Raw genomic sequence first — 19,897 nt, 5'->3', positions numbered from 1 at the left:
TGTAGAATAAAGATACTGCCTGACGGTAACTGTACTCAAAGGCAACATTGATCTGTACTGTACACATGTGAGCCAGAAGAACATCTGAAATCTTATGGCATACAGTATTCTGCAGTCAGACTTGCATAATCTTTGGTAGATGCGAATAAATTGCTTTTTTTGCACAATTAAAACATCTAAGAGGACAAAACTATTAGAAGTTCAACAATTATAGCACATAATTATATTCTCCTTTATACTTGTTTTTCTCCTGTGTCACCATACGAGCTGTATGCCTTCTGTTAAATCACAAATGAAGGGATAGTGATGCACTACTTTGCATGTTTTTTTCTCAACCTTTTTTATATTGATTTATGCTATAGATTTGTTAATTATTTCAGCTTTATTTAAAGCAAAAAAACTGAAAGAATTTGTAGATGTTTTGAAACCAAAAGAAAAAATCAACTGAAATATGTATGTCTATGTATGTTTGAAAAATGTGTGTATATAAATCATTGTATGATTGATGTGTCGTTTAATTTCTAGACATATATAAGCACTGATGATATATTGTCCAGTACCATATATGAACCTAACAAGGTTCATCGATCTATCGATCTATCTGTCTGTCTGTCTGTCTATATCTATCATCTATATATACTGTGTATATATATATATATATATATATATATATATATATATATATAATGTGTGCGCATACATACTGACTGAAGAAGGCCTACTACTATATATACACACATACATATATATCTGGAGATATGGGAGAGAAGGCACAGACACTGACAATTGAGACAGTAATGTTTTTCTAATACTATATATTTTTTTCATGCAAATCATAGATAAAAATCATCCTTGAGCAAGAAAACTGCCCAGATGTGCTAAAAGACAATTGCAGTTAAAATTCTGAAAGAATGAAAGATGCATAAATTCAGTTCTCAACAGCTGTCCCGTCTGTGTTTGAGATATGGAGAATGCTTTATTTGACTAAATTAACATCTGTAACTGTAATAACTTAGTAGTATAGATGTTTTTCTTTTGAACTAGTCTTGATATATTGAGCTTTATATAGTATATACCTGAGAGTTTCTGTATGATCAGGTAGTTCAGTACCACATGATGAAGCTGTAAAGAACACTATTGTATAACGTGCATGTATTTTAAGATAATACTGACCAACAATGTATGACATTGCAAAAGGAAAATCTGAAAAAGTAGCTTTGAAAGGAGTCGGATCATGTTTCATTATAAATGATAATGAGCTAAATGATTTACACAAATATACACAGAAACAAAAACACAAAGACAAATACATGGCTAATTTTGGTTCCGTTTTCCAACATGGCTAGTTAGAAGTTTCTGTAAGAGTCTGTAGCATCCTTTGGCCATCAGGTGGCAGTAACGTCTAGCAGGAGATGAGCAGCGAGTTGGTGAGAGACTGGTGACTCTGCTCTCTCTATCTTCTGGCCATTAGAGAGGATCTCGCATGCAGCCAGTTCATGACAAAGAGCATTGAGCACCTCCAAGATATGTGCCTTCCCTGCAGATCAGTTAGAGAGGTGTTAAGCATTAGACGCATGTAAGGGTTAATCCACTATACACTCAATATTTTAATTACATCTTTACACTGTACACTGGGGTCCAAAAGTCTGAGATCGCTAATGAAAATGCTTTTCTAACTAAGCACCATTTTTTATGATAAATTATCAGCAAAAAATGAGCTGAAAGTTCACGTTAAAAAATAACTATTTGATTTGTCTCCTTTTTTAACGGCACCAGCAGTGTTATCTTAGTATCGCTGAGATACTAATATCGTTTTTACAAATATTTAACATTTTCATATTGCATTTTCATTTTAAATTTCAAGTTTTAGTAATTTTGTTGTGCGCTTTTGTCATTTTATTAGTTATTTGTTTTAAATATCTGTATATCTATATTTTTATTTTTACTGACCTTTATTTTATTTTGAATTATTTTAGCGCATCAAGTTAAACTGAAATAATTTTTTTTTATTTTACTTCAAGTAATGAGTATACATACAGGTATATATGTATATATATTAGTGCTGTCAAAAGATTAATCGCGATTAATCGCATCCAAAATAAAAGTTTTTGTTTACATAATATTTGTGTGTGTACTGTGTATATTTATTATGTATATATAAATACACGATTAATCGTGATTAATCATTTGACAGCACTAATATATATATATATATATACATTCTCCATGATGTTCTCCAGCATGATTTGAGAAAGATCCAAAGAGCATTTTGTTTCATTGGAAGCACAAACATCAAGAATAATCAATGACGCAACCTCAAGTTTGAATAGTGAGCTATGAATAGCACAAAATTTTACATATTTTACGTATCTTTTGTTTTACTTTTTTTTTTCAAAATCACAAAACTTATTTCCATCTTAAAATAAAAATAAAAACAATATAATTATAATAATAATAATAATAATAAATCTCAGCTTTTAAAGTAGTCTCAGACTGAATATCTAATGCTCCTGCCACATTTTCATGGCATACCAGGCCTGTTAAACAACGAAGGTTTTATAAGAGCAAAGCTGCCAAGTTATTGTCTCTTACCATGCTGAGGATCACTGCAGGACTCCAATGTGCTGAGCAAAATCTTTCCTAAAGATCTTCTTGAGACATTCTACAAAAAATGTACCACCATAATAAATGTTAATAAATGGTAATTAAATGGAATTAAATAAATTGCATAAATTATATATGTGACCCTGGACCACAAAACTAGTCATAAGTAGCACGCGTATATTTGTAGCAATAGCCAACAATACATTATATGGGTCAAAATGATAGATTTTTCTTTTATGCCAAAAATAATTAGGATATTAAGTAAAGATCATGTTCCATGAAGATATTTTGTAAATTTCCTAGTGTAAATATATCAAAACTTAATTTTTGATAAGTAATATGCATTGCTAAGAACTTCATTTGGACAAATTTAAAGGCAATTTTCTCAATATTTTGATTTTTTTTGCACCCTCAGATTCCGGCCAAATATTATCCTATCCTAACAAACCATACATCAATGGAAAGCTTATTTATTCAGCTTTCAGGTGATTTATGACGCTTATGACTGGTTTTGGGGTCCAGGGTCACACATGAATGTGTGTGAAAAATTATTTCAAAAATTATAAAATGGCAAAATGCTTAGTTAACCCTAATTTAATGTGTCGAAATTAATAATGAAAATGCGATCAACCAGCCTGACATGACATACTGAAGATATTAATTGCACAAAATACTGTACTTGTACAGAAACAACAATTAACAAGGAGGATAATCATATGGACATGTTGCTAAATGACTTCCATAATGAAGTTGATATTATTTTAGAATCATCAGCAAATCCAATTAGTTAGATAAACACTCATCTACTGTACTGTGTGGCTTAGAAACATTTACAACAGCATCACTGGGCTGACAAGTCTCTACAGACTGACCAGCTCTCGCAGCTGCTGCAGAAGCTGTAGCACATCCATCAGTTTCTCCTCCACCAGAGACAAACGCACCCGCTCCGTCTCCAACATCTGCAGCTCCAGGTGGAGCAGCTCTGTCTCCTCGGCCTTCTGTTGTAGCTCCTGGACCAGGGCGTCCCTCATCTGCAGACACATAACACTTACCGTTGACCTTGCAAGCAGATTTAAACACTATCGCTCCAACACGCAATGAATTTCAGGTTAGGAGAATCTTTGCCAGATGTGCCGATAGCCCATAATTCAGTTGAGACGCATAATTTCTCAGACAGAAATAGTTCAGATATGCTTGTTTTTGGCCTGTCTGACCATATGTCAAAAATCCACATCCACATCCAAGTCTTGGCCCAAACTGGTTATGCCCAGATCGTTCGAGGATGGTTTTTTCCACGAATGTGTGTGGGGCCTTTTTAAAAACACTAGCAACATAGTTCACGTCTGGTGCTTCGCAGCTGAGCTGTGTCTAACAGCTCAATGTAGATGTAATTGTATAAGGCCTGGAGGTTTATTCCTGCGGTCATCTGATTGGCTGTTCACACAGACACACACGCAGCTGGAGAGTGAGAGCTGTGGCTTTTCTTTGAAGCCTGTCTTCTCATAACAACCAAGTGTCTTGTAATCTAATTTTACACCCCTGCACCCGAAAGCAACCATGAACGTAAAAGTAAAACAGAACTGAAAGTCCTGGTTGGGTGACGTAAGCTGTTGAAAAGAGGAGCAGCAGCAGCAGCAGCCAAAGTTTATTTGGATGAACTTCTGCCCTCGCGTATGAAAATGTCTCATTAGTATTTGAAATGTTTGATACGGATTTTAACTGCTGGGTTACTATGTGTGCTTGTGTTTGTTTTTCTTTCAGTTTAATATGATTCTGTTCTTCAGCTGTTCATGTCCTCCAGCTCAGATATTATTTGTTTCTATGGCAATGCACATAATAGCAAAAGAATCCAAATATTTACTTTTCACATCTATTCACCTCTTCTTTAACAAAATCGCATCAGGTATTTCTGGCTATGCAAGGTAGCTGAATAAGCACCTTTATTCATTAGCCACTATTGTTTTCGTTTTTACATCACAACAATCACATAAGAGAAATGAACATTTCTGAATATTCATCTCAACAAGGATGTGAACTACTTCAGACATAAACAAACCTCAGAGAATGTTTCATTTTAACCCTTGAAGCATTTTATAAAACTATCACAGCGATTAAAAGGGATAGTTCATCCACGAAATGACTGACTTTCTTTTGTGAAACAATATATGTATATACATAAGGGTGTAACGGTACACGTATTCGTACCGAAAACTTTTGCGTCTTCTGTTTCGGTACGCATATTTACCGAACAAATACAGCATCGTTTTAACCACTGCATGAGTGGAACTTAATTGGGAACTCCCAGTCTTATATATTAATTTTGATAAGAAACAAAGTCTTATCTTTCAAATTCTGTCCCATTTGTTTTAGGAAATTCAAACAATAAATACCGTTTTGGCACTCTTTGATGTGGCGAGACAGATCGCTGTATAAACGCCGCACTGAGTGAGCGTGATCTCTTTACTACTAGTTTTAATGCGAAATAAACATGAATGAACATCTCATGCCTCATGTAATTGCTCAATCAGTGTTTCAACCACGAAAAGACGTCAAAACAAAATGTCACATAACAGTTCATTTACATCAGTGTCCACAGCTTGTTAGATCACTAGAGAAATTAAGTCTAGAGAAGAGCATTTCGCAAAATATTAGACCACTACTCATTATATTTTACTTTACCTGTTAGTGATGGCTTAATTATTTAAAGTATGTTTAATAAAAAAAATCTGTTATGACAAATTTTTTTATGAAAAAGTTATGACAGCCACTGTGTAATTTTTAAGTTAATTTCAATCTGCATTATGTGCAATTTACATGTTTGCATATTTTTAAGTTGAGTGTTGATTGTTATATTTAAAAATAAATAGTAATAAAATTTAAGTTTGGGCTCTGTTGTTAATTGTAACCTTATAGCAATGTCAAAGGGCTCCTTCTAGTTTAGAGCATAAGACGAGGTAGATTTTTATCCCTAAGGACATTTTATTATATATACATACAGTACATATATATACATTTCAAATGTCTCTGTTTTTATTCGTCTATACAATGGACGTCAATGTTACCATATCGGTTTTCTTACCGATATTCTTCAAAATATCTCCTTTCATGTTCCACAGAAGAAAGTATGCCATACAGGTTTGAAATGACTTGAGAGTAAGTAAATGACAAAACTTCATTTTCTTTGGTGAACTATCCCTTTAAGTGTTAAATATATTAAGATATCTCACAAGCTATAAAAAAAAACTTCACTTGAATGCAGTCATACCTGGTCAGTGTCCATCTCTGCCCTCTTGGCCTGACTCTCCTTCAGTTCTAGTTGTTTGTTGAGTCGTATGACCCTCTCCAGCAGCTCTAGCACAGCCGTCTGACTCTCCTCTGTGCGCGAGTCACCGAAATGAGACAGCAGCTTCTTCACTGCTTTCTCATCACACCTGAGAGCACACAAAACACGTAAAGAACTGAAACAAGTAGGATGGAAAATACTGGCAGTATGTTTCCCTATAAGTCATTTACTAATTCTTGACATGTTTGGATCTCATTTGAGTTTCAGAGCGTACAAAATAATTGTAAACAGCTGTACAAGGGCTTTTTTAAACACACTGAGTGATATGGTTAGTAGGGGACTGATGTACCTGTCTCCACAGCAGGACAGTCTGGTGAGAATTCGCTTCACCTCGTCCACTTGTCTCTGCTGCTCTCCGGTCCATCTTTCTTCCTCTTCATCAGACGCTGCCTGACCCTCCACTGAACGGAAAAGCTGCTCCTCCACTGCGTGAACACAGAGCATAAACATTTCTCATTACTGTGAAGCAAGGTATCAAAAAAAAAAGGATTTTGTTTTGTTTTGTTTTACTTGAATTAACCAGTTCAATTAGATGTTACCACGTTATGGTATATACACTATTGTTTTAAGGGTTGCGGTTAATGCAGTTTTTTAAAGTTTTTGTAAGAAGATCCTTATACTAACCAATGCTGCATTCATTTAATTAAAAGCACAGTAAAACTGTAATATTGTGAAATATTGTTACAATTTTAAATGACTGGCCCGGTTTCATAGACAGGGCTTAGCCTAAGCCAGGATTAGGCCATAGTTCAATTAGGACCTTTAAGTAATTTTTTATAAACGTGCCTTAGAAAAAAACATTCCTGGTGTGCATCTTGAGACAAAACAAAGGCACTGACATATTTTAAGATCACTCAGTGCAAGTTTCTTTCATTTGAAACAGCTCAGACTTACATTTTAGTCTAGGACTAGGTTTAAGCCTGGTCTGTGAAACCGGGGGACTGTCTTTTATTTTAATACATTTTTAAATGTAATTTAGTCCTGTGATGGCAAAGCTGAATTTTTTGTATTTTTAGTCATATGATCCTTCAGAAATCATTCTAACAAGATGATTTGCTGCTCAAGAAACATTTATTATTATAAACGTTAAAACAGTTGCTGTCTATTATTTTTGTGGAAACCGTGATACATTTTATACAGGATTCTTTAATGAACAAAGTTTAAAAAAACAGCATTTATTAAAATATAAATCTTTTGCATCATTACATTCTTGTTACTTTTGATCAATTTAATGCATCCTTACTAAATAAAAGCATTAATTTATTTAAAAAAAAAATCTTGCTGACTTCAAATGTTTAGGTCAGGTTATCTTAACTTTTTTTTTTTCAGTTTTTTTTTATATATACATGAATCTGCAATAGTGCACTATTGCCCAATTACTGTAATTTCAAGGAAATGGTCTTCAGAAATGATTCAGAAAATGATGCAAGTATCAACTACACAAGTTGCATGCCAACAGAGTCTCAAAAAGGGTTGAGTAATGTCAATATTCGTCTTACTAGTGTCAGGCACAGTCTCTGCACGTCCCGTCGGAGAGCGTCGATCCTGCTCTGTGTCCAGGCAACAGCGTGGTGCAGTCTGACTGGCCCCATTATACCGTCTGTCTGGTTTGTTGATGAATGGAACCGATGTTTTAGACACTTCAGATCTGTGAAGAATAAAGTACAGTGAGATAACAGGTCAGTGTAGATCAGATGTAATGGGTAGTTCTGGTTTAGCGCAAGATAGTAACATAACACTAGCAATGAACTGCTTAGGGCGTGCTTAAATTGCAACAATTAGCATTTATTAGTCAATTTAAGCATTGTATTAATGTTTCATCATGTTCAAACATATATAGAACTACACATCATTTCCACAACTTTATTTAACAAAGACACCAAGTAATATGATCATTGTAATTCTTATTCTCAGCCACTGTAATACTTTCACCAGCTCTTGATCAGCAAATGTGGTTGTGGGTAATTGAAGCCAGGCAAGGTGACATAAGATTCATCAAAGTGAAAAGAAAGTTTAAGGCTCATGAAAACTACTAGACCCTTGAAACACAGTATGCACTATGATGAATGTTTAACATATGGCTGACGTCATTTACACCAACGCATATCTGCAGCCAGGTATTAAAAGTACATTATTTTGAACATTTTTACTTTTGTCAGACAGCTATAAGTGAATGTTTCAACGAAACGGTTTCTCTGAGCCTTGTGACAGAAGAAATGCAATAGGGGGCTTTCATGAATCAAAGAATAAATGTTTCCAGATGACAATGTCCTGCCTGCAGAAGAGAAAAAAAGTAAAAGGCTGCAGAAATCCATTTGCTCCAGCATGAATCCCAGAGAGTGAAAAAAGGGAAAAGAATTTGAAGCCGGGTGCACTCATGCATATATCCTGCTGCCATGAGGAACCCTTCAGTGCAGAGCGGCCATAAATATAGGTCGTATGAGCCCACAAAATCATCCCTCGGTACACTACGCTTTCACTTCTGAGTGGTACGCACAGTTTAAGGTCAATATTTGGAATCCACATTGTCAGATGAGGGGGCGCAGTGTGTTTGAAAACGGGGGTGGGTCGGTTAAAGGTGGGTTTGAGGGCTCTCTGATGACCTACAGCTGCCGAAGGAGAGTACCAGGGAGACCCTAAACAGGCCTGTCATGGTTGCTGTAGGAACCCACTGACATAAGTAAGATATTATGGTATAGGCACGGTATGCAGTGTAACTAACTAGAGTCTAATTGACAGGGATGTTGGAATAATGTGTACTGTACTAAAAGAAAAGGCACTTTCGAAGAACAGATTACACATTTTTAAAGAACAAAACAAAACAAATTAAACTGGAACTAAAATGTCAGACAAAATGCAGTTTAAACACATTTACATGACTGTTCAAAACTTGGGCTCAATAAGATTTTTAAGATATCTTCACTGCACAAGGATGCATTAAATTGATCAAATGTACCATTAAAGATTTAAAGATTGCTAGAAAAAAAAATATAAATGCTTTCTAACTTCTACTCATCAAATAAATGTTTATAACTTTCTAATTATCAAAGAATCCTAAGACTTTCCAATATTAAGAATGTTAGGCTGCACAACTGTTTTCAATATTTATAACAGGAAATGTTTCTTGAGCAGCAAATCAGCATATTAGAATGATTTCTGAAGGATCACGTGACACTGAAGACTACAGTAATGATGCTGCAAATTTGCCATCACAGAAATAAATTACAATTTAAACTATATTAAAATATAATATTTGTTATTTTAAATTGTATTAATGTATTCTTGATCAAATAAATGCAGTTGAGCATAAGAGACTTTTCAAAAACATTCAAAAAATCCTACCAACCACAAACATTTGAATGGTAGCGTATGAGTAAGTTATTTAAAAAAAACATTAAATAGTCTTGTACCATATTCATAATAAATGCCAAAAAGATAACTTTGTGCCTCTGAAAAAGCAGGACAATATACTGTATGCCACATTTGCTTAACGTCAATATCAGTCTTGTAGAAGTGAATAGAATTGTCTATATGACTAATACTGCTGACAGGGTCTGCTCTGCTTTTTGTCTTCATGACTAAGAATAACAAATGAAGATGTGCTACTGAAAAGACTCTGACTGTAACCCACCGTCTGTAGAAATGGACAGATGAGCACACACTGAGAACAGTTAAAGGAACTCTCTAGACACCTGAATCCACTCCAAACACTTGGAAAGAGTCTCAATATTAGATCCAGCCATCTTACCCTTGGCCTCTTCAAACACTGACTGTGAAACAAGTCTGGCCAAAGAAAGTAGGATGGAATGGTTGCATAAGGGGTTATGAAAAAGTAATCAACATAAAAATACAAGGGTGGAGAAAAGTATTTTCTTCTTAACAGAACCAAGTGAGGCGGGTATCACTTAATAATGGCAGTTTTTTTGGGCGTATATACCAAATAGCACTAGCCAAATGTCATGATAAATGAATATGCTAACCATTTAGTACCATGGTCCTAAAATGTTATGCTGGGCTATATTATCTCCAAAGTCCTTTTTTGGTAAGTGATCATGAAAAAAAAACAAGCTATAAATTAAATTAGACAAGTTTTTTTGCAATCCAGATTCGAACTCACAGCACAGTTCAACATGTCACGAGTATCAAGTACAACATCACTATGTACGCTAACATCTAGGCCACAGCTGTAACAAAATGAGAGAAATTTAATACATAGTATGCTACATCTAATGCACACTTTAGATGCTGAAATACTGAAACATATTGGTTTTATTTCATAGCGTTCACAAAGAGAGAGAACAGAGCATATGTCTGGATAAGACAAACACAAAGCCCAAACATGACAGAACCTCCATCTGGCATACGTTAGCTCTCCCAACCATTAATTCCATTCTGTTTGATTCCATCTCCACTGTCTTCCAAACATCCACCTTATATACAAAGCAAACTTCTTATTTAGTGACAACAGAAGATACAGGAATAAAACAGCACTTGTGAGAGGATGAACTAATATTCCATCACGTTTCTTTGTGATGCAGGATTACTAGAATTTAAATTCAAAACAGAAGATTTTATGATATGTATTTCTTGGAAACCCAATGGCCTGAAAGTCTCAGTTTTCTTTTACTGGAAAAGTGGAGGTGGATTGGACATTTCCTAACCAGTCTGCAATGGCTGTACTAGCATCTGTCTTTCTGATAAGTGTCTGTAGAAAACGTTACAAGTCACATACTGAACCTCAAACCGTTCTTTTTTTGAGACACATAGGCTAAAAAACTACTTGTATGTGTTTAAAGAGGAAAAAGACAACACTTACTCATCATTGGTTCTACCAAGCTTTCTTACTAAAATTTAGGGCAAGTTACAAAACCAAAACAGATGCAAGACAGAACTGTGGCAAAGTCTGTATCTCATTAGTCTGTGTATCACTTTTGGCTGCACGTCTCATCTCTTGCCTTGAACGAGGACTCTATTTTGGTGGTCAAGCTGCTAACAATAAGTTTCTATCTTGCGACTACATTTACACTGGACCGGAGTGATGTGCTAACGTGGGGCGAGCCCAGCTGTTTGTGGTTTAGACGTGCACTTCCTGTGTTTATTACAGCAGGATCTTAACTTCCAGACCCCCTCTTGCACCCAGTTTACTTTCAAAGTACTTCATTGGAATGAAGACTCAGAGTAAAGTTAGAAAGATGAGACAATCCTATATGTTAAACCAGTGGTTCCCAACCCTGGTCCTGGAGGCACCCCAACACTGCATGTTTTGCGTGTCTTCTTAATCAAACACACCTGATTCAGATCATCAGCTCATCAGTAGAGACTCCAAGACCTGAAACTGGTGTGTCAGAGAAAGGAGACATGCAAAATGTGCAGTGTTGGGGTGCCTGCAGGACCAGGGTTGGGAACCACTGTGTTAAACAACCACATAAATAACTAAATTTCTACCCGGATGTTGCAAGGTTCTTGATAAATGCTGATAAAGCAATCGATTTATCTTGAGACTATGAAACAGATGTCCACAATTAAGACTAGGCACATGGTTGGTAACACGATACCCTGGTTAAGTAAGACTAGAGAGGCTGAGTCAAACTGTCAGACATGGACCATGTGTGGATGCCCAGATGCTGTTATTCTTCCACTATATGGTCTGAGACGTGGGAAATCACCTGATCTTGGTGGGGGATTCTGTCTGGAACCGTCTTGAGATTCCAAACAGAACCAGACGGTAATTCATCAGAGTCCGGAATCTTTGTTATTACGAGGGCAGTCCCAGTAAACAGTTTTTGAAGGAGGTTCGTGAAGTGTTTACGCATCTTCACAAGTCATAAACATGAAACGAACACATTGGAGAAGAATCCAAATGGACTTAAACAGATTGAGCCTCGTGCACATTTCAATTTCAGAAAAGTCAAAGTGTTCGCAAGGAAGTGGGAGAAGAAAGTTTTCAAGAACGTTTCTCCCACAGCTTGGGCAGTTTATTAGTGCTGAGGTCTGCAGAGAAGGAGTATCAGCTGGCCGAGGGTGGGAGGAGAAAAAGAAATGTTTGTAGCTGTGCTTGAAAATGGAAAAAAGTCAAGGTCTCAGGAGTTTTTCATTCTCAATGTGCTTTCGAAAATACTGGACCAAAAAATCATGCTGTATAAAATCCTCCTAAAGACAACATTTTTATGAGGCCTCATTTTGTTGGCATTTCTTTACCTTATTCAGACATAATAGAGGGGAATTTTCAAAGGGTTGTTCATTCCATCTGTCCAGCCGTTATTATGTGTTGAGGTACAACAGGTTACCCAGACACATTGTACGTGAGTCGGCCGCACCGCAGCTGAAATAATAGTTCTCTGAATAATAACTGATTATTTTAGAGCAGTTAGACGACCTTACATTTAACATGTCAGTCTCTGTGATGTCAGCAGAGCTAAAAAAACTGCAGACCTGATAATAAATGCAATGCTTTTCACCTGGTATGAATAGAGAGACATAAAGCACGTCTGAAAGCTGAGCGATAAATAGAGTAAGATGGTGGAAATTCATCCCCACTGAACAAACAGCCGAGTGTTTGCCTCTTCCTCCAGATGGCGGCTCTTGTCCCCCCTCCTCTCTTTGTGTTCCTCTTGTACCGTCTGTCTCTTTTGTCCTGAGGTCCGCCTCGCTGCGGTCCTCTTGGGGTCTAGACTGAGGGCTTTGGTCCATCTTGGATTCTGAGGGAGAGAAAAACGCCTCCAGGCAGGACACACACGGATGGTGTGTTTTTCATGGAAATGAACTGAACAGATCAGGTCTGTTCCCACCACCTCCCCCATGAGAACTGGCCTTCATCTAAACCTCTTCCTCTTTCTTTATTAGGGCCAAGAGGGCTTCAGGAAACCTTACACAATATCTGTGAGATCTACACTTGGACTTTCGCTCATTCTAAATGACTGGAAATGGCTCATTTAAAAAAAGCAAATTTCTCCAGGGGCCGCATATCACAATAATTATTTTCCGTTATACTACCATTCAAAATGTTGGGGTCAGTAAGATTTTTTTTTTACATCATGGTTTAAACAAAAATATCAACTGTTTTCAACATTGATAATAATAAGACATGTTTCTTGAGCATCAAAGAAACAGCATATTAGAGTGATTTCTGAAGGATCATGTGACACTGAAGACTGGAGTAATGATGCTGAAAATTTAGCTTAGCCATCACAGAAATTAATTACATTTTAAATATTAAAATGCAGAATAATATTTCACAATATTACTGTTTTACTGTATTTTTGATCAAATAAATACAGCTTTGGTGAGCTAATGATGTACTTCGGTAACACTTTAGTATAGGGACAATTCTCACTAGTTGCTTGTTAGCATGCCTATTAACATATTTGCTGTTTATTTGTGCTTATAAAGCACATATTCTGCATGATCATATTTTACATCTCTAATCCTACCCAATACCTAAACTTAAAAACCACATTACTAACTATAAATAAGCTGCAAATGAGCAATTTATTGAGGCAAAAGTCATAGTTAATGCTTTGTTAATACCGAAACTATTAAAAATTTAACTAACCCCAAACTTTTAAATGGTAGTGCATATTAAAAGTAAAAGGACACACATGAAGAATCTGAAAGCAAAAAATGACCAAACATTCAGTGACAGGGTAAATTTGTCTAACTTCTCTTCCAGAACATCAATGAAGTCATATAATAACATAATATTGTTTTGCGTGCAGAATCTGGAGGAAATTGTACCTCTGATGCTTTGATCAGGTCCAGGTTTGTGTTATCACACATATTGAAGAAAGAAATTTAACATTGAAACAGTGTCTCTGGAAATGCAACATTTCCAATATATGACTACTCTGAAGAAAGAGATAATTAGTTTAATAGACATCCCTTTTGTGTTGATAAAGAGTCAAATATGGTTGATTAATGTCATGACAGATGGGGAGGTTAAAGCGGCAGGTGGGGGAACTGAAGTAAGCTATTAAACTGTGTGAATATTACAAGAACTGCATTAAGGTCTGAACAAAAAGGATATAAAAATAGCCAGCGGACACACCTCTCTCCAGATAAAAGGCATTGCTCTCAGTGTGAATGGGTCAGTCCATGACCCGTGGAGCATGAGTATCCTCTTCGCCCACTGGCAGCTGCATCAAAAGCTATCCTCCACCGTTTTTGTTTTCAGAGAGCTGTGTGCCCATTGGATGCACTCTAGGGACTTTTCAGCACTTGACCATGGGGTGTTCGGGCCTCAAAGAAAAACCCTGCTCTGATCTGCCACATACCAGCCAGAGAGCTCTGCACGTGGCTAAAGCACAAAGCACGTTTACATTTCCCTCCCAAAAAAGAGCAGCTGAAACACAAGCCTCCTGACTGCTACAATTACTTTCATTTTCAGCAGACAGGTAATCTACTGCAGTTATTGCTAAACTTTGTGAATTTTGTTACTAGGTGAAAACAAATGCACAGTGACATACCCTGAAATGGAGTTTAAAAATCCTGGTAAAACTGGGTAAAAAAAGAATAAATACCAATATTTATAATATAAGTTATTCCTGTGATGGGAAAGCTGAATTTTCAGCACCATTACTGCTACGTTTACATGCAACCAAATAATCCGTTTGTAATCGGATTGATGGCTCAATCGGACTGAAAAGCCTTCATGTAAACACCTTAATAGATCCGATTGAGCTCGATCGGAATGAAATTTCGATTGGATTGAAGGGGGTGGTTTATTCCTTTTCTAATATGATTGCGAGTGCATGTAAACACTCGATCGGATTGAACCCCGAAACTGAAAGGACTGCGCATGTGCAATGACGCAGAAATAGCGTAATTACGTATGACGCGCGGAACGAACGGTTCTTCCTTTTGAATAAAGTGTTGTATAAATGCGTGTCCTGTCATTATAAAACTCTCCTTTCACTCGGCAACTGTGATGCGGAGCAGGACAACCTCCCACCAGTCCTTGTTTTGGATTCTCATCCACAGGCAACCCGTTTTGGGCGTGGGGAGGGGCATTTTTTTGCGTGATAAATATGAGCAGCACAGCATTTATCCATAAATGGATAAATATTAATTCTGCTGTTAAAAACAAATAAAGAAACTGTGTAGGAGAGTGGTTATTATGTGCAAACAGTGAGAAACTCTATATTTGTGCAGTGTGCGCATGTAAAATAAAATCAATTCGGATTTGAAACTTGTGACATATAAACGCGCACATCAACCCGATCACTTTATTTAGCGTTCATGTAAACACTACATTCAGATTCATCAATCGGAATGAATTCAGTCCGATTGAACCAAATATTGTGCATGTAAACGTAGCCACAGTCACATGATCATTCAGAAATTATTCTAATATGCTGATGATTTGATGTTTAAGAAGCATTTCTTATTATTATAAAAGTTGTAAAAGTTATAAAAGTATTACAGTAACACTTATGCCGCATATTTTTTTGTGGAAACTGTGATACATTTTTCAAGATTCTTTGATGAATATAAAGTTCAAAAGAACAGCATTGATCTGATTAATTTAAATCAATTTAGTGTAGCCTTGCTATATAAATAAAAAAGTGTTATTTTTTAATGGCCCCTAACTTTTGTATATATATTTATATATGTATATGGACTGTTCATCAATAGTTAATATATGTATCAGAAAAATCACCCAAACTAGAGGGGCAAACAATCTTATTACCCTTGATTTGGCTTTAGAATGTCATCTAGACACATTGCAGTCCACCAAAAGATACTATATCTGGCAAAAATAGTTCAATAACTGCAGGCAATGTTCTACTATATTCTTTTCAAGTGTGAAGACAGAGTAAATATGGCATAGAGATGAGAGGTCTGTTAATGGTTATGGCTGAAAATTAAAACAGCGGCACAGCCCAAGGAATTATTTACACCCACACTAATAAAGTCTACAAAGGACGCTGTGCTTCTGAATAACATACTCATCGTCAGCATCACAAATATGTGGTATGGTAGTTTAATGTAAAAACAAACAGGAACTTGCTTTTAGACATTCTTAAGCAGCATGCCGAGATCTCTAAACTTGTTGAGGGTGGTAGGAGTTGTTGCTAGGCTATAGACAGGGAGTGTTCATCCATTATTCTCTAGAGTGGGGAAACTGTTTGAAGATAGATGGGAACTTCCAATCTGTTTAGGTCAGGCCTTGCTGGGCTGAATGGAACTCTCCCCAAATGTGTCAGCTCCATTGTGATCTGGAATGAATTATTTGGCTTAAGAGCATCAATGGAGGGGCCATAGAAAGGCTTTTTGGTAAAGTTCACCACAGACTTTACATAGATTAGTGCAGCTTGGAGGTATAAAAGTGAATGTTTATTAAAAAAATGTCAACATGTCTCTGTCAGTAAGACCTGCATCTTACTACTGAATAGATGGGATGATCACCTCCACATTCATTAATATATGTCTTTCCAAATCCAGACTTTTTATTTAAACTATCTGAAAAAGAAGGACACTATAGTCTTGAAATGACTGCAGTAATGTCTCTCAATAATAAACTAAATATATCTCTGTAAATGAGAAAACACTTTTAACTCCAGACTTGCAGTAAATCCACTTTTATCAGGATTGCTGTCCCAAAATTAGCACGCAAGAAATATGTAAACATTGATGACGTTAGGCCTAACTCCTTCTAAACGTAAATTAAATGGTTGCGCACTAGGAAAGTTCAATGACAGCCCAAGTATAAAACCCAAACTACGAAATGAGTGGCTTCCAGCAGTAGCTGTGCATAAATTCAGCTAACCAAAATGGGAGCCCATTTGCCACACACGTTGACAACTACACAAACCCAAACAAAACAAGGTCTGCACTCGAGAAGCATAGAAACCACATCAAGCCAACCTAAATAGTATGTATGTTGGCACACTTTTGCACAATCAGAGCCAGAAAGTTCTGGCGGGAGCCATTTTAACTGAGAGGAATCTCAGTTCACTGTGAGTCCGATCATTTGAAGATACAGTACACTATGTAATGAAACTGTTTACTGCATTCAGTCTGGGTTAGATAATGCATTAGCCTCTCTCAGAGATGTGCTGTAATCTCTTTGTGTAAATCATTTTTTACACTCAGCATCATAAAATGGAGAGTAGTATTTAATGAATCTAAGATGAGCTCTGCAATTTCCGTAATACCTTTCAAACTGTTGTAAACATCCTCACTTGTTAGGGCAGTTGCCAAATTGTCATGTTTTGACAGCATCTTTTACATTTACATCAGTGAAAACCCCAGAAACAGATGCCAAACTGTGGTAAGTGAGGATAATTTCTTCTTTATGTTTCCTGATTGCTGAAGTAAGCTATCCCAATGTAAAAACAGCCTCACCTCACCATTACAAATGTCTGTTGGAATACATGATCCCTAGTTAGGCCTACTGAATGAACGCTGTCAAAACTGCATTAACCAGTAGTTCAGTAAATAAAGTGTTACACGTTTCACTTGTTTGTTGCTTCTGGAACTTTATGTAAGTGTTATACTAACCTGTAGAACAGAAGCTCCATCTCTAGCTGCTCAATGTGCCTCTGCAGAACAGACACATGACTGGCTTTGGTTTCCAGCTCCTTCACTTTCTTGAGGCCACTGAGCACAGCTTGTCTGGCTTCCTCCACTCTCTTTCTCATCTCAACCTGCTCCTTCGTTAGAGTCCTGTTACATTCCTCCAGCAACAGCACGGTCTCACGTGATACTCGCAGCTCCTGCTCCAGCTTCTGGTTGAAGAGCATGGCCTCCTCGATCTGCCCATCCCAGGAACTCCGGATGTACTCCACTTCTCTCAGGAAGCTCTGGATGTCCTTCAGGTTTCCAGAAATGTTGGGTTTCTGAGCTGCTCGCCTTTGGTGGGCGATGAAACAGCCACCCTCTGGTTTATGTTTCGAGTGGCTTTTCCACAGGCCCACCTATGATACACAGAAACATGTCAGTAGAATGTTACAGCCCTTATGAAAATTAACCATGGTTTTATTATGGTAAAAGTGTAGTGTTTAAGATGTGGGTGACAAAAGACTGGGTTCAGATGTTCAGAGCTGGGTGGATTACTTACAAATTGCAATCCGTTACTGAATCCAAATTACATGACACAAATTGTAGTTAGTAATGTAATCCATTACATTACACATTTTAGGTAATATAATCAGACTACTTTTAGATTACTTTTGACCTAACTCATTTATCACATTGATTTAAATAGGATAATATTGTATTATATTGGCATAAAAATACAAAGAGTAAGAAAATACATTCCATTTGTTGTTATTAAGAACATGAAGTGCAATAAACATTAAATTACGTCAAGGTTTCCCAAACTGGGGTTTGTGAAGGAACTGTAAGGGGTTTATGAGTTTAATAAAAAGCTAATAATTAATTAAATAATAAAAAGGTTAAAATAAAATAATTTTAAAATGAATCAAAATGTTGAAAAAAATAAAAAACTTACTAAGAGAATGAAATATTGTTATATTTGTTTACCTGCATGTCATGTGACTATCACTGTTGATGTTTTTGCCACCTAACTAATGCTTGATCTCTATGTGAATGTCTACAAAACTGGAAGACTTTCTGAGTGTATATAAGCAGTAGGCTATTTTAGAAAAGAAAAATTAAAAGATGGAAAAAGAAGAATTAGGGAGAATCAATTATGTAAAATTATTAATAATTTATTTCTATTGTGTAAATAATATGTAATCATGAAATCCATAAAAGAGTAGCCTAAATGTAGTCTAATTACGACTATTTTAAAATGCAATTTCTAATTGTAATTTCAAAATCTAATTACAAGTAGCCTACTTAATTTTTGGAATCTGATTACGTAATCCAGATTACATGTAATGAGTTACCCAGCTCTGCAGATTCTGACCTACAACTACCTATAATTCGATCTAATAATCAAGTACACTTAATTTAGAGAATATTGCTGCTCGATTTCTGTAAGTTATTATTAGAATAAATCTATTGTATAAAGTTGATCACAATGACTGTACCTGTAAGGCCAGCGAGCGAGCATCACTGCTTTGAAGAGCCGCACGCATGTCCTCCACCAACTCCCTGAGACTCGCATTTTCCTCCTCAAGCTTGGCTATCCTGTCCTCAGCCTCCTCGAGGGCCACAATTTCCTCGTAGCACTCCCTGGTGCAGGAGCCCAGCTGCCTACAACCTGACGCGTGTCTGTCCACAGTGGGAGAAGAAGGCTCTCCGCGTTCTCGCTTAGCGCTGGTACCCAAAGACAGCAGCTTCTTGCGGCGCCTCAAGGGGCTCCTGAGTCTGATCTGCGTCTCTATATGCTCGCTCTCCTTGCCAACCAACAACCTCCCATTCTCATACTGGCATCCAGCTTTGGTACTGAAATAACAGCAGAGTTTTGAGTGAAACTGCCTGAAGCTGAACTCTTTGGGTAAATTATCCAATATCCCCGCACACTCCTCCAGATCACTCTCTTTACTGAGTCCTAAAATATCGCAAAGAATGTTAAAATCCTCGGCTGGGATTTTTCCATCTCCCTGACAGTCTAGGTGATGAAATATCTCTTGGAGGTATTGATCCAGCCCGGTTGCGAGGACTATAATTTCGTTTTCCACTCCACGGTCTAGTCCGTAATGATACGCCAGAGTGCTCACTATCCATTGTGTCCTGCGCGCGGGTCGGCTGTATGGATCGCATGCGTCCGACTTTTCCATACTTTTTCCCTCACAAGAATCCCATTTATAGCGCCTAAATGGATTAATGGATTCAACAGATCCTCTAAGCATACAAACAGCATACCAAGTTCAAGTCATCTGAACACCAGACCGCCCCACTCTTGTAGTAGAAACTCTCGCGCTGTGCGCATGAGGGCGTTGCTGTGAAGGGAGCACTGCCCACAAAATCTTAACTGTAGAGGGGGAAAAAAACTTTTGAAAAGAAGCTAACAATTCGATAGTCATTGTGGCGGTATACAGT

The 19,897-nt window shown here is 36.9% G+C and overlaps 1 pseudogene; it reads right to left on the bottom strand.

Moving 5' to 3' along the window:
• Positions 1-672: 672 nt before the first annotated feature.
• LOC107691342 (EF-hand and coiled-coil domain-containing protein 1-like) lies at positions 673-19,759 on the bottom strand (annotated as a pseudogene).
• Between the last annotated feature and the right edge of the window lie 138 nt (positions 19,760-19,897).

Source organism: Sinocyclocheilus anshuiensis, unplaced genomic scaffold (genome assembly GCF_001515605.1).
Source record: "Sinocyclocheilus anshuiensis isolate Anshui unplaced genomic scaffold, SAMN03320099.WGS_v1.1 scaffold1154, whole genome shotgun sequence".
Lineage (NCBI taxonomy): Eukaryota > Metazoa > Chordata > Actinopteri > Cypriniformes > Cyprinidae > Sinocyclocheilus > Sinocyclocheilus anshuiensis.
The sequence above is the reverse complement of the archived record's forward strand: the minus strand, read 5'-3'. Positions and strand labels throughout refer to the sequence as shown.